Genomic DNA, 13,779 nt, shown 5'->3' with positions numbered 1-13,779 from the left:
GCACTTTATGTATGCTCTCTCATTAACTGTGCCAAACTCTCAATTAGGTAGGTATTATTGCCCCCCCTTTTACAGATAAGGAAACTGAGGCTGAGAGATGTCATTTAAGTTGCTCAAGGTCCCACAGCTGGTGAGTTGCAGGACACATAACTGAAACCCGGGGATTTGGGGAAAAACTCATATAAATATAAAACACTTGAAACAGTGCCTGGCTTGATAAATGGGAGTTTCTTACTTGTCATCAGGCCTCATGAACTTAAAATTGTATATGTTAAAAGATCTTGTTGGCATCACATTGATAAAATATCCCAGTAATTAAAGAAGGCTTATTCAAACATACCTGTGAATTATTTTACCCTCTGATGTTTGTGTAAAAAGGGCTTCAGCATGGCAGTCAAGAAACCATCTTGTAGTGCTACGAAGTTGTGTCACCCCATTGTGTCACCTCGGGCAACTCACTTGACCATAAAGTGTCCTTGACTGCATAACAAGAACAACAAAAGGAATCATGCCCCCCACAGGGCTTTCAGTGAAATAAAAACAAATCCAAAATGCTTTGAAAAGTTTAAAATTCCACATGATCTTATAGATTTCCCAATTAACAAATCAAAATTATTAGGCCATGGAAAATGCCTAGAGAAACAAACTACAATGAATGGTGAAAATGACCTCTGTGTTTTAATTTGTTTCATTTTTATTCTTCATCAAGTCCAATTTTCAAACATACAAAAAGAAGACAGAACAAGTAATGAGTCTCCGTGGCGGGTATCCTAGCTTCAATGATTCTAAACTCTGCTATTATTGTTTCACATAGCCCCCAGACATTTTATATTTCTGTATATTTTAAAACAAAATCCAACGCAGTATATGAATATGATTCTTTTTATGATTCTAAAAATAATGGGGGAGTTGTATTTGATTTTCTCAAATGCTGAAGAAAAAGTTAATTTTAATACCTGGCAAATTCCAAGCAAATATTGATTTTACTTGGTCTTGCTGCTTTTAAAATGCCTCAGCATAATGAGTCTCTGATCTAAATAATACTTCCGTTTTTCAGTACAGGCCAAGGGCTAGTGAATTTCAATTGTCTATGGAGGACAAGCTGGTGGGGGAAGGGGAGGGCTCTAGCTAGTCTATACAGAGGGCAGCATTTTATTTTCATAATAACTATGCATATCATCAAATATTTAGTTGGTTCAGTATACTAAACCAGTTTGACTTCAGGGTAATTCTGACCAGAGATTTAACTATTCTTGACAAAGTGAGTGAAGGTAAGAAGATTAATTATTGGTTGGTGCAAAAGCAATCGTGGTTTTTGCCATTAAAAGTAATGGTAATTACTTTTGTGCCAACCTAAGAAGAAATTTTTTAAAAAGAACAAAAACAGCCTATGTTGCCCTCTAATAAAGAAGCTAGGAACCAGTTTCTCTCTAAACGTATGTACTTGCCATTGTTTTCCATACGTCTAGTTTGCAAAAGCTCATTGACATTCCATAATCCACAGCCTAATGACAATGGCAGGGCAGGCATTAATGTACCCATTTAGACAAATTAGAAAGTGAAAGAGGTCACAAAACCTGGAGAGTGACAGAGCTAGGGACCAGGGCCTAGCTCTCTTATTGCCTATGCCAGAAGTGACTCCCTACGTAAGCAAATTTACTGAAAAAGAATGAATGTCTTCATCTTCTATTTTCAGTCTCCCTGAGACTTAACACAGTACCTGTACTTTGTAGCAGCTCAGTAAATATTTCTTGCCTGTCAGACTATTTCCAAATAATGGTAGAAAAGAAATTTTACAAGAAGAAAAAAAAAACAACAGGAGAAATGAGAGAAAACGTTAAAGAAATAGGAAATGACAGTGACAAGCATAGCAAATAAAGAATAAGGTATGAAAAATGAAACATGGAGGAAAAACATGTTAAGCTGCAACTAAGAATCATAAAACATATGCCAGAAAAAAATATTTGAAGGCCATGTACTAAAAAATTGATGGTGGTGGTAATGACAACTGTGACTACTACCACTTACGTTTACTAGGCTCTGTGGTAAGCCTATCAACCCTCTAATATTATTATGATTACTATTATTTATTTATTTATTTATTTGTTTGTTTGTTTTGAGATGGAGTCTCACTCTGTTGCCAAGCTGGAGTGCAGTGGCACGACCTCTGCTCACTGCAACAACCTCCGCCTCTTGTAGCCCTCTAATATTATTATCCTTACATAACAGATAAAGTGGGGCTCAGAGAGGTTAAGCAACTTGCCCAAGGATATATCTCTAACAAAGATAGAGCTAGGTAGGATTCCAACCTAGACAGTCTGACTCAATTTTCATTTTTTTTTGTATATTTTCTGTATTTTGCCAATTTCCTCCAATGAGCACGTATTACCTTTATTTTTTAATCCCGTAGCATTCACCATGTATAGAAATAATTTTGTCATTACATCATTAACTCTAGTTAATTACTATTTCTATTCATCATTTGTATGTCACCTCAATTAGACTGTTGAGAGCACTCCTCGGGGAGTGTCATGTTTTAATGCATATTATAGCTGCTCTATGTATATTTCTTAAATGAATGGACAATGGAGAGAAAAATGTGGGAATGTGAAGCAAACAACCACAAAAAATGGTTTAGGGAGGTGATGAAAGAGATAGATAAGGAACAGAAAAAGGGGCACAGAAACCTATCATAATGATCACTAACAGGAGATATACTTGGGACCTAGGTAGTAAGAGAAACACATAACTATAAAGCAGGGTAAATAGGAAAGAAAGCTAGCTACATAGAACCCTGTTTTGGTGACCTCGGACACTAGGATGGGAGCTAAAATGCATTAATAAAACATGCCAGTCACAGCAAAAATGGAGATTTTTTAAAGATATGGTACTTTAAAAAAATTTAAATAGAAAAATTGTTTCAGAGTACCTTATGAGAGGGGAAAGGACTAAAATTGCTTTTCTGGCAAAGCCTGTCCCTTCATCCAACAATTATCCTAAGATACTTGAGATCTCATCTCCATAAATTCAATAGGCAATTGGGGCCACTTTCTCTTTTGAGGCCAGATGCAAAAACAGAAATTACAGTCATTTCCTATATTGCAGAAATTAGCTGGCCAGTTGAAAGCCACCTGCACGCATTAATTCACATCATCAGAGGTTAGCATCTAGAAGGCTCAAGGCCCTTCCCTCTCTGCCACATACTTCACCTACATGGAGGCCAAGTTCAGATAACCAAATGTGAAGCTTAAGTTTCCAGTTGAGCCATGTTATAAGGTGATAGTCTCTTTGTAGCTCCTGCTGGCTTGGGAGTTAAAGAGTAACAATTTTTGTTTCCATAGTAACACATACACATAAACATAAAATAATATTGAGGCATGACATAGCAAATAACAGCAGTCTCCTACCCCAGCATTTCCCATCACCCTCCCAAGAAGCAATAATAGCTGTTTCTTGTGATTTCCACATTATATTATCTAAATAATATGCCTAAAGAGCTATTTATTGATTGATATTAGATACTACCTATTGATTTTCTTTCACAATAGTTGACAATTTAGCTTTCTTATACCTCCCCACACTGCACATCCAGATTCATCAATTCCCTTAAAATTTCTATCACAATGCTTGATTAAATCATTGCCAGGTTCCAAAGGATATGAACAGACATTTCTCAAAAGAAGACATTCATACAGCCAACAGACACATGAAAAAATGCTCATCATCACTAGCCATCAGAGAAATGCAAATCAAAACCACAATGAGATACCATCTCACACCAGTCAGAATGGCAATCATTAAAAAGTCAGGAAACAACAGGTGCTGGAGAGGATGTGGAGAAATAGGAACACTTTTACACTGTTGGTGGGATTGTAAACTAGTTCAACCATTATGGAAAACAGTATGGCGATTCCTCAAGGATCTAGAACTAGATGTACCATATGACCCAGCCATCCCATTACTGGGTATATACCCAAAGGATTATAAATCATGCTGCTATAAAGACACATGCACACGTATGTTTATTGCAGCACTATTCACAATAGCAAAGACTTGGAATCAACCCAAATGTCCATCAGTGACAGACTAAATTAAGAAAATGTGGCACATATACACCATGGAATACTATGCAGCCATAAAAAAGGATGAGTTTGTGTCCTTTGTAGGGACATGGATGGAGCTGGAAACCATCATTCTCAGCAAACTATTGCAAGAACAGAAAACCAAACACCGCATGTTCTCACTCATAGGTAGGAACTGAACAATGAGATCACTTGGACTCGGGAAGGGGAACATCACACACCGGGGCCTATCATGGGGAGGGGGGAGTGGGGAGGGATTGCATTGGGAGTTATACCTGATGTAAATGATGAGTTGATGGGTGCTGACGAGTTGATGGGTGCAGCACACCAACATGGCACAAGTATACATATGTAACAAACCTGCACGTTATGCACATGTACCCTAGAACTTAAAGTATAATAATAATAATTAATTAATTAATTTAAAAAAATCATTGCCAGGTTCACACGATGACGACTATGCAATTATTGTTTGCTGCTAAGTAAAGTAGTACATTATTGTTAGTCTTAGCATATTATTGTTAGACTTTTGATTTTTTGAAGTTAATAATGGCTTCAGTATTATATTATTTGAGATTTCAATATTTCTAATGCTTCCCCCCACCCCAGGTATTCTAACAGTTCCGTAAAATATCTATTAATAATTTCTCCGAACACTCTGATTCATCTAAAACTCTGCTGCTTTCACATTCCCCCTAACAGTTGTCCTTTTGCAGCTCCCTGTTCCCCTGCTACAAACTAAGCCAGTTATTCTCACGGCCTTGAACATGATTGTCTTCCTGGGACTCTCCCTTCCCATCCCCTGGAGTTATAGTCTTTTTTTCCTGGATCTTATACTATGTCTTTCTTTTTCTTGGCTTACTCCTTCATTTTAGTAGAGCAAAACCTCCAATTGCTTCCAGAAGAGTTCATAGGAGGAATTTTTTGAGTCCTTGCATATTTTACTCTAACATTTAACATGAGCATGTTTGGATTGCCATAGAATTTTAAGATGAAGATAATTTCCCATTAAAAATAGACATTTATGGTCAATCGATTTTTGACAAGGGTGCCAAGACCCTTCAATGTGGAAATTATAATCTTTTCAACAAATATTTCTGAGGCACCTGGATATACAGAAGCAAAAGAATGAAGCTGGACCCTTAACTCATGCTATACACATAAACTCCATATGGATCAATGATCCAAATATCTCATCTAAAATTCTGAAGTTATAAAAACGGCCAGAAGAAAACATTGGTATAAATCTTCATGACCTTAGATTAGGCAATGGTTTCTTGCATATAATACCTAAAAAGCACAAGTGCCCAAAGAATTAATACATAAATGGAACTTCAACAACATTAGAAACTTTTACATTTGTAAGGACACTATCAAGAAAGTGAAAGACAGCCATAGAATGGGAGAAAATATTTACAAATATAACTGATATGGGACTTGTATACAGAATATATAATAACACTTATAATTCAATAACAAAAAGACAAATTACTAAATTAAAAATGAGCAAATGATCTCAATAGACATTTCTCCAAGGAAGACATACAAATGGCCAATAAGGAGATGAAAAAAAGTGCACCATCATTCGTCATTAGGGAAATGTCAATCAAAATCAAAATGAGATACTACTTCATACCCACTAAGATGGCTAAAATTTTTAAAAAGGAAAAAAACAAGTGTTAGCAAAGATGTGAAGACATCAGAATCATTGTATATTGCTGGTAGAAAGAAAAAATGGTGCAGCTGATGTGGAAAACATTTTGGCATTTCCTCAATAATTTTAAGATGAAGTTACCATATGATGTAGTATTTCCATTTATAGGTATATATCAGGGGAACCTACCCCCAATAGTTAACATGGGTTCTTTTCTATTTCCCTAAGCATGTTGGCTGGTTTGATAAATAAAGGGAAGGAGTACAAAAGAGATAAATTTTAAAGCTGGGTGTCCGGGGGAGACATCACATGTCGGCAGGTTCCGTGATGCTCTCCGAGCCATAAAACCAGCAAGTTTTTATTAGCGATTTTCAAAAGGGGAGGGAGTGCACGAATAGGGTGTGGGTTACAGAGATCACATACTTCACAAGGTAATAAAAATATCACAAAGCAAATGGAGGCAGGGCAAGATCACAGGACCACAGGATGGAGGGATATTAAAATTGCTAATGAAGTTTTGGGTACGCATTGTCATTGATAACATCTTATCAGGAGACAGGATTTGAGAGTAGACAACCTGTCTGACCAAAATTTATTAGGCAGGAATTTCCTTATCCTAATAAGCCTGGGAGTGCTACAGGAGACCGGGGCTTATTTCATCCCTTCAGCTTCGACCATAACAGACGGCTGCCCTGGGGGGCCGCTTATAGGCCTACCCTCAGGGCACTTTCTCTTTCGCAGGGATGTTCCTTGCTGAGAAAAAGAATTCAGCGACATTTCTCCTATTTGCCTTTGAAAGAAGAGAAATATGGCTCTGTTCTGTCCAGCTCTCCAGCAGTCAGAGTCCAAAGTCTTATCTCCCTTGTTCCCTGAACATTGCTGTAATCCCGTTCTTTTTTCAAGGTGCCAAGACTTCATATTGTTCAAACACACATTCTCTACAATTTGTGCAGTTAACACAATCATCACAGGGTCCTGAGGTGACATACATCCTCCTCAGCTTACGAAGATGACAGGATTAAGAGATTAAAGACAGGCATAGAAAATCACAAGGGTATTGATTGGGGAAGTGATAAGTGTCCATGAAATCTTCACAATTTATGTTCAGAGACTGCAGTAAAGACAAGTGTAAGAAATTATAAAAGTATTAATTTGGGAAACTAATAAATGTCCATGAAATCTTCACAATTTATGTTCTTCTGCCATGGCCTCAGCTGGTCCCTCCGTTCAGGGTCCCTGACTTCCTGCAACAGGTATATCCCCAAAAGAATTGAAAACATATGTGTGCAGAAAAATGTGTACACAAATGTTCATAGCAGCATTATTCATAATAGCCAAAAAGTACAAGCAATCCAATGTCCACCAACTGATAAAATGGATAAACAAAGTAAGGCATAACTACCCAATAAGATATTGCTCAGTCATAAAAATGAATGAAGTACTAATACATGCTACGACATGGATGAACCTTAAAAACATTATGCTGAGTGACTATTTACAATAGCAAAGATTTGGAGCCAACCCAAATGCCCATCAATGATAGACTGGATAAAGAAAATCTGGCACATATACACCATGGAATACTATGCAGTCATAAAAAAGAATGAGATAATATCCTTTGCAGGGACATGGATGAAGCTGGAAGTCATCATCCTCAGAAAACTAACACAGGAACTGAAAACCAAACACTGCATTTTCTCACTTATAAGTGGGAGTTGAACAATGGGAACACATGGACACAGGGAGGGGAACATCATGCACTGGGGCCTGTCAGGGGGTGGAGGGCAAGGGATTGGAGAGCATTAAGACAAATACCTAATGCATGCTGGACTTAAACCCTAGATGACGGGTTGATAGGTGCAGCAAACCACCATGGCACATGTATACCTATGTAACAAACCTGCACATTCTGCACATGTATCCCAGAACTTAAAGTAAAAATTTTTTTAAATTATGCTGAGTGAAGGAAGCCAAACATGAAAGGTCACATATTGTATAATGCCATTTATATAAAATGTCCAGAATAGGCATTTTCTGGACATAGAAAGTAGATTCGGGGTTGCAAGGGAATGGAGGCAAGTGGGAGTTGGCAGCAACTGCTAATAATTATGAGATTTCTTTTAGGTTGATAAAAATGCTCTGTAATTAGATAGTGGTGATGATAACACAACTGTAAATACACTAAAAGCATTAAACTGTATACTTTACTTATTTATTTATTTAGAGACAAGGTCTTGCTCTGTGGCCCAGACTGGAGTGCAGTGGCCCAATCACAGTTCACTGCAACCTTGACCTCCTGGGCTCAAGCGATTCTCCTGCCTCAGCCTCCAGAGTAGCTGGGACTACAGGCGTATGCCACCATGCCTAGGTTTGTTTCTTTCTTTCTTTTCCTTTCTTTCCTTTCTCTCCTCTTTCTTTCCTTCCTTCCTTCCTTCCTTCCTTCCTTCCTTCCTTCCTTCCTTCCTTCCTTCCTTCCTTCCTTCCTTCCTTCCTCCCTTCCTCTCTCTCTCTCTCTCTCTTTCTTTCTTTTTATTCTTTGCCGGGGTTTCACCATGCTGCCCAGGCTGGTCTGGAACTCCTGAGCTCAAGCAATCCACCCACCTCAGGCCTCCCAAAATGCTGGGATTACAGATGTGAGCAACCACGCCCAGCCAGATTGTACACTTTAAATGGGTGAAATTTATGATATATGTCTGGCTTCTTTCATTTAGTATAATGTATTTTTAAAAGCAATGTAGGAACCAGGTGTGGTGGCTCATGCCTGTAATCTCAGCACTTTGCAAGGCTGAGATGGGTGGATCACTTGAGGCCAAGAGTTCGAGACCAGTCTGGCCAACATAGTGAAACTACATCTCTACTAAAAATACAAAAAAGTAGCCGGGCATGGTGGCATATGCATGTAATCCCAGCTACTTGGGAGGCTGAGACACGAGACTCACTGGAACCTAAGAGGCAGGGGCTGCAGTGAGCTGAGATCAAGTCACTGAATTCCAGCCTGGGCAACAGAGCAAGACTCTGTCTCAAAGAAAATAAATAAACAAAATATATATTTTTTAATTGTAAAAAATTTTAAAAATATTTTTTAATTTTAAAATAGGTACTGAGAGGCTGAAGTGGAAGGATCACCCGAGCCTGGGAGGTCGAGGCTGCAGTGAGCCATGATCGCACCACTGCACTCCAGCCTGGGCAACAGAGCAAGGCCCTGCGAGACTGTCAACGAGTGATCAGGAAATCACTGAGACAGCCTGAGTTTTCACCAAAAGGCAAAGGATAGACTATCTAACCTGAACAAATTTAAAATAGTGGGAGACAAAAATAAAGTTGCTTTTGTAATTACAAATACATAAACATACTCACATAAATAAACAAAACAGGAGAGATAATAACAGCCAAAGAAAAGGTTTAACAGAAATTGTGAAGACAGTTTATGGCTGGAGGAGAGGGAAGGGAGGGCTCAGAGGGCACTATAGCCCAAGCATTTGTAGAGGGGGACAAAGAGCAGTAGGTAAATTAGTCACACTGTAGAACATGGAGTGACTCAGAATTTGAAGGCATGGGATACAGTTGAAAACAGGAGTAAGACACAGGGTTCAAAATAGAAAAGGATGGTTAAAAGTCAGAATACAAATAATGGACCCCTCAGGTATCTTCCCCCAACTTCAGATGGCTGCTGGTAGACAACCCCACCTATGCACAAAGAACTTCCAATCTTATTCACATATATAAACAAATAGCTTACAATCATCAGAATTTTCAGAAAAATTTTCAATGCTAAAGAGAAAGAATACCATAAACAACAGAGTTGAAGGAATTCTGATGAAACAGGCAATGCAGGTGGCAGAAGAAAACTTTCAAACATTATCCTTGTCATCCTTAGAGATAAGAGAAAATATTCTACTCATACAAGAATTATAGAACGTTATAGAAAAGAAGAAGTTTAGGACAATAACTATCTCTTAAAAATTAAAGAGGTTGGAACAAGATGGCCAAATAGAAGCCTACACCATTTGTCTCCCCAACAGAAACACACCAAATTTTAACAACTGTCTGCAACAGAAAACCACCATCACAGTAACCAAAAATCAGGTGAGCAATCACAATACCTATTCTTAACTCCATATTGCTAAAGAGGTATTGAAGAGGGTCAGAGAGACAGTTTCATGTTACCAGCACCACCCCTTCCCCATCCCCTGGCAGCATCCCTGTGGTGCAGAGAGTATGTGCACACTGGAAAAGGAGAGCTCAGTGACTGGGGGACATCACATTGAACTCGGTGTTACCCTGTCATAATAGAGAACAAAGCCATGCTGTGCTCAACCAGTACCCAGGCATGGATGGAGCATTTGGACAAGACCTCGCCAGAGAGGAATCACCCATCCCAGCAGTTGGAACTTGAGTTTCTTGGCAAGCCTCATACCATGGGCCAAAGTGCCCTGGGGTCCTTGGTAAACTTGAAAGACTGGCTAGGACACAAGAACTATGATTACTAAGCAATTCCTAGTGCTGAGCTGGGCTCAGAGCCAGAGGGCTAGGGTGGCATGTGACCTAGGAGACACCAGTTGAAGTGACTAGACGAGTGATTGCGCCAACCTTCCCCAACCCCAGGCAGTGCACCTTGCAGCGATAAAAGTGACTCATTCTTTTTGCTTAAAGAGAGGAAAGCAACAAGTAAAGAGGACTTTATGTTGCATGTGGGATATCAGCTCAGCCACAGAAGGATAGGGCACCAAGCAGAGTCATGAGGCCCACATTCTAGTTCCTAGCTCATAGACATTTCTAGATACACCCTGGGTCAAAATGGAAACTGCTGCCTTGAAGGGAAGGCAGGATTCATCACTTCCTGACTAAAGAGCCCTTGGTCCCGAATAGCCAGCAGTAATAACTAAGGAGTATGCCGTGGGCCTTTGGTTCTGAAATGTGCTGACTTCAGGTGTGACCAAGCACATTCCCACCTATGGTGAAAGACTCCTTCTGTTTGAGAAAAGAAGAAAAAGTAAAAGGGACTTTGTCTTGCACCTTAGATACCAGCACAGCCACAATAGGGTAGAGCAACAAGCAGTCTTTTGAGGTCCCCAGTTCCAGGAATAGGCTCTTGGACACAAAATCTTTCGTCTGCTTGATTAACTCTGCTGTTGAGAGACTTTGATGCATTATTTATTTATTTATTTATTTATTTATTTGAGACAGGATCTTGCTCTGTAACCCAGGCTAGAGTGCAGTGGCATGATCTCGGCTCACTGCGACCTCTGCCTCCCAGGTTCAAGTGATTCTCCTGCCTCAGCCTCCTGAGTAGCTGGGACTACAGGTGCATGCCACCACAACTGGCTCATTTTTTTAGTATTTTTAGTAGAGACAGGGTTTCACCATGTTGGACAAGTTGGTCTTAAATTCATGACCTCAAGTGATCTGCATGCCTCAGCCTCCCAAAGTGCTGCAATTAGAGGCATGAGCCACTGCACCTAGCCATCTGATGCATTTTTTAGTTTGTCAATTGAATTTTTTAGCTCCAGAATTTCTGCTTGATTTTTTAAATAATTTCAATTTCTTTGTTAAACTTCTATTCTGGGACTCCAAATTCTTTTTCTGTGTTATCTTGAAGTTCATTAAGCTTCCTCAAAACAGCTATTTTGAATTCTGTCTGAAAGGTGACATATCTCTGCCACCCCAGGATTAGTCACTGGTGGCTTGTTTAGTTCGTTTGGTGAGGCCATGTTTTTCTGAGTGTTCTTGATACTTGTGAATGTTCATCAATGTCTGAGCACTGAAGACTTAGGTATTTATTCTAATCTTCACAGTTTGGCCTTCCTTGTCTTGTCCTTTTGAGAAGGCTTTCCAGTTATTCAAAGTGAATGGAGTGTTATGATCTAAGTCTTTGGTCACTGCAGCCATATCTGCACTAGTGGAGGCCCCAAAGCCCAGGAGCACTGCAACTCTTGTAAACTCCTCGTAGATGTATTGTCTTAGTGGGCTTGGCTAAGATCCGTGAAAATTCCTGGATTACCAGGCAGAGGTTCTTGTATTCTTCCCTCACTTTCTCCCAAAGAAACAGTCTCTCTCTCCATGCTTGGCTGCCTGGAGTTGAGGGAGGAGTGATGCAAGCACTCCCACTGCTACCATAGCTGGGACTGTGCTGGGTTACACCTGAAGCCAGCATTGTACTGGGTCTCATCCAAGGCCAATGGCAACTACTGCCTGGCTACTGCTGATGTTTATTCAAGGCCCAAGGGCTCTTTAGTCAGAAGGTGTTGAATCCTACCAGAGCTGGGTCCTTTCCTTCAGGGTAGCAGGTTTCTTTCTAGCTCAGGGTGGGTCTAGCACTGTCACCCAGAAACTAGGGCCTGGAATTGGGGGGCTTCAGGACTCTGCTTGGTGCTTTATTTTACTGTGGCTGAGCTGGTATCCAAATTGCTAAACAAAGACCTCTTTACTCTTCCCTCTCCTCTCTGCAAGCAAAAGCAATCTCTGCCCAGGCTGCACCGCTTGGAGTTGGAGCTGCAAGTTCTTCCTTGGCTGCCCCAACTGGTGTCTCAGTGGGTCACTTGTGCCCAAGTCCACTGGCTCTGAGCCCAGCACAGCAGCAGGACTTGCCCAAGGACTGTGGTCCTTGTAGCCTAGACTGCCTTTCACATTTTTTCAGGACCCCAGGGCCCTTTAGTTCACCACTGGTGGGGCTGGTCAGAACTCAGTTCCCACTGGATTTTAGGATTCCCCTCTGACGGGGGCTGATCTAAATGCTCCCTCCATGGGCACGGACCAAATCCTTCTTCCCTATCGTGTGTTCTGCTGTGATAGGGTGGCACTGAGTTCCAATGCAAAGTCCCACAGTCACTTTCCTCTCCGTCCCCAAAAGACACAGATTCTCTTTCTGTGTGCCACTGGGGAATGGGGGAGGGGTGGTATAGGCAATGTAAGACTGTCTTTCCTACTCTCTTCAGTGCCTCTTTCCTTAATATTAAATATTAAAACCGAGTACTGTGATTGCTCAACTTGTTTTTGGTTCTTATGAAAGTGCTTTCTTCTGGGGATAATTGATCAATGTAGTGTTCCTATGTAGGGATGATCACTGGAGGATTCTATTTGGTTATCTTGCTCCACCTCCTCCTTCTTGCTTCTTAGAAGTGGTTGATTAGGAATATCCAGTTGAAATATTTTGCACACTTCAGTTGCCAGATCATGCCATGGATTATCAGTGCTTTTTTTTAACTGCTGGAAATGGTTATTAGCATCTTTAAATCTAATGAGATTAGACAGCCAATTCCAGAAACCTTAGAACTATTCACAAAACTCATCCTTAAAATTCTGTTTCTCTGAAACCACTCTGTACCAAAATCTTTATTATTCTTTATTTTCCAGAAAAGCAAAACCAGTATCTTTCTCTCAATATTCAGAGAGAGATAGAGAGAGAGAGAAAGACAGAGAGAGAAATATAGATAGATACAGATCAGATAGAGATAGATAGATAGACAATTAAAAATTGGGTCATGTGATTAGGGACAGTGAAAAATTCAAGATCTGCAGGTGGCAAGCTGGAGACCCACAAGACCCAATGATATCCTCCAGTCTAAGGCCAAGTCTGAAAGAGGGAGACCAATGGTCTAGCTGAAAGGTCAGACAGGGAGAATGAATCTTTTCTTACTTAGCTTTTTATTCGATTCAGTCTTTCCACAGATTGGATGAGGTCCATCCACATTGGGGAAGGCGATCTGCTTTATTCACTCTATGATTCAAATGTTGCTCTCATCCAGAAACACCCTCACAGACACACAAAGAAATAATATTTAACCAAAGATCTGGGCAGCCTATGGCCTAGTTAAGTTGACACATAAAATTAACCATCTTCTGTGGTGCAAAATTTTTAATTTTGATGAAGTCCAACTTGTCAACGTTTCCTTATATAGATTGTTCTTTTGGTGTTATGTCTCAGAGTCTTCACCTAGCCTTATTTCCCAAATATATTCTCATATGTATTATGTAAAGTTTTAGAGTTTTATGTTTATATTTATATCCATGATCTATTTTGTCTTAATTCTTGTATATGATGTG

Source organism: Macaca thibetana, chromosome X (genome assembly GCF_024542745.1).
Source record: "Macaca thibetana thibetana isolate TM-01 chromosome X, ASM2454274v1, whole genome shotgun sequence".
NCBI lineage: Eukaryota > Metazoa > Chordata > Mammalia > Primates > Cercopithecidae > Macaca > Macaca thibetana.
This window is presented reverse-complemented; position numbering follows the sequence as displayed.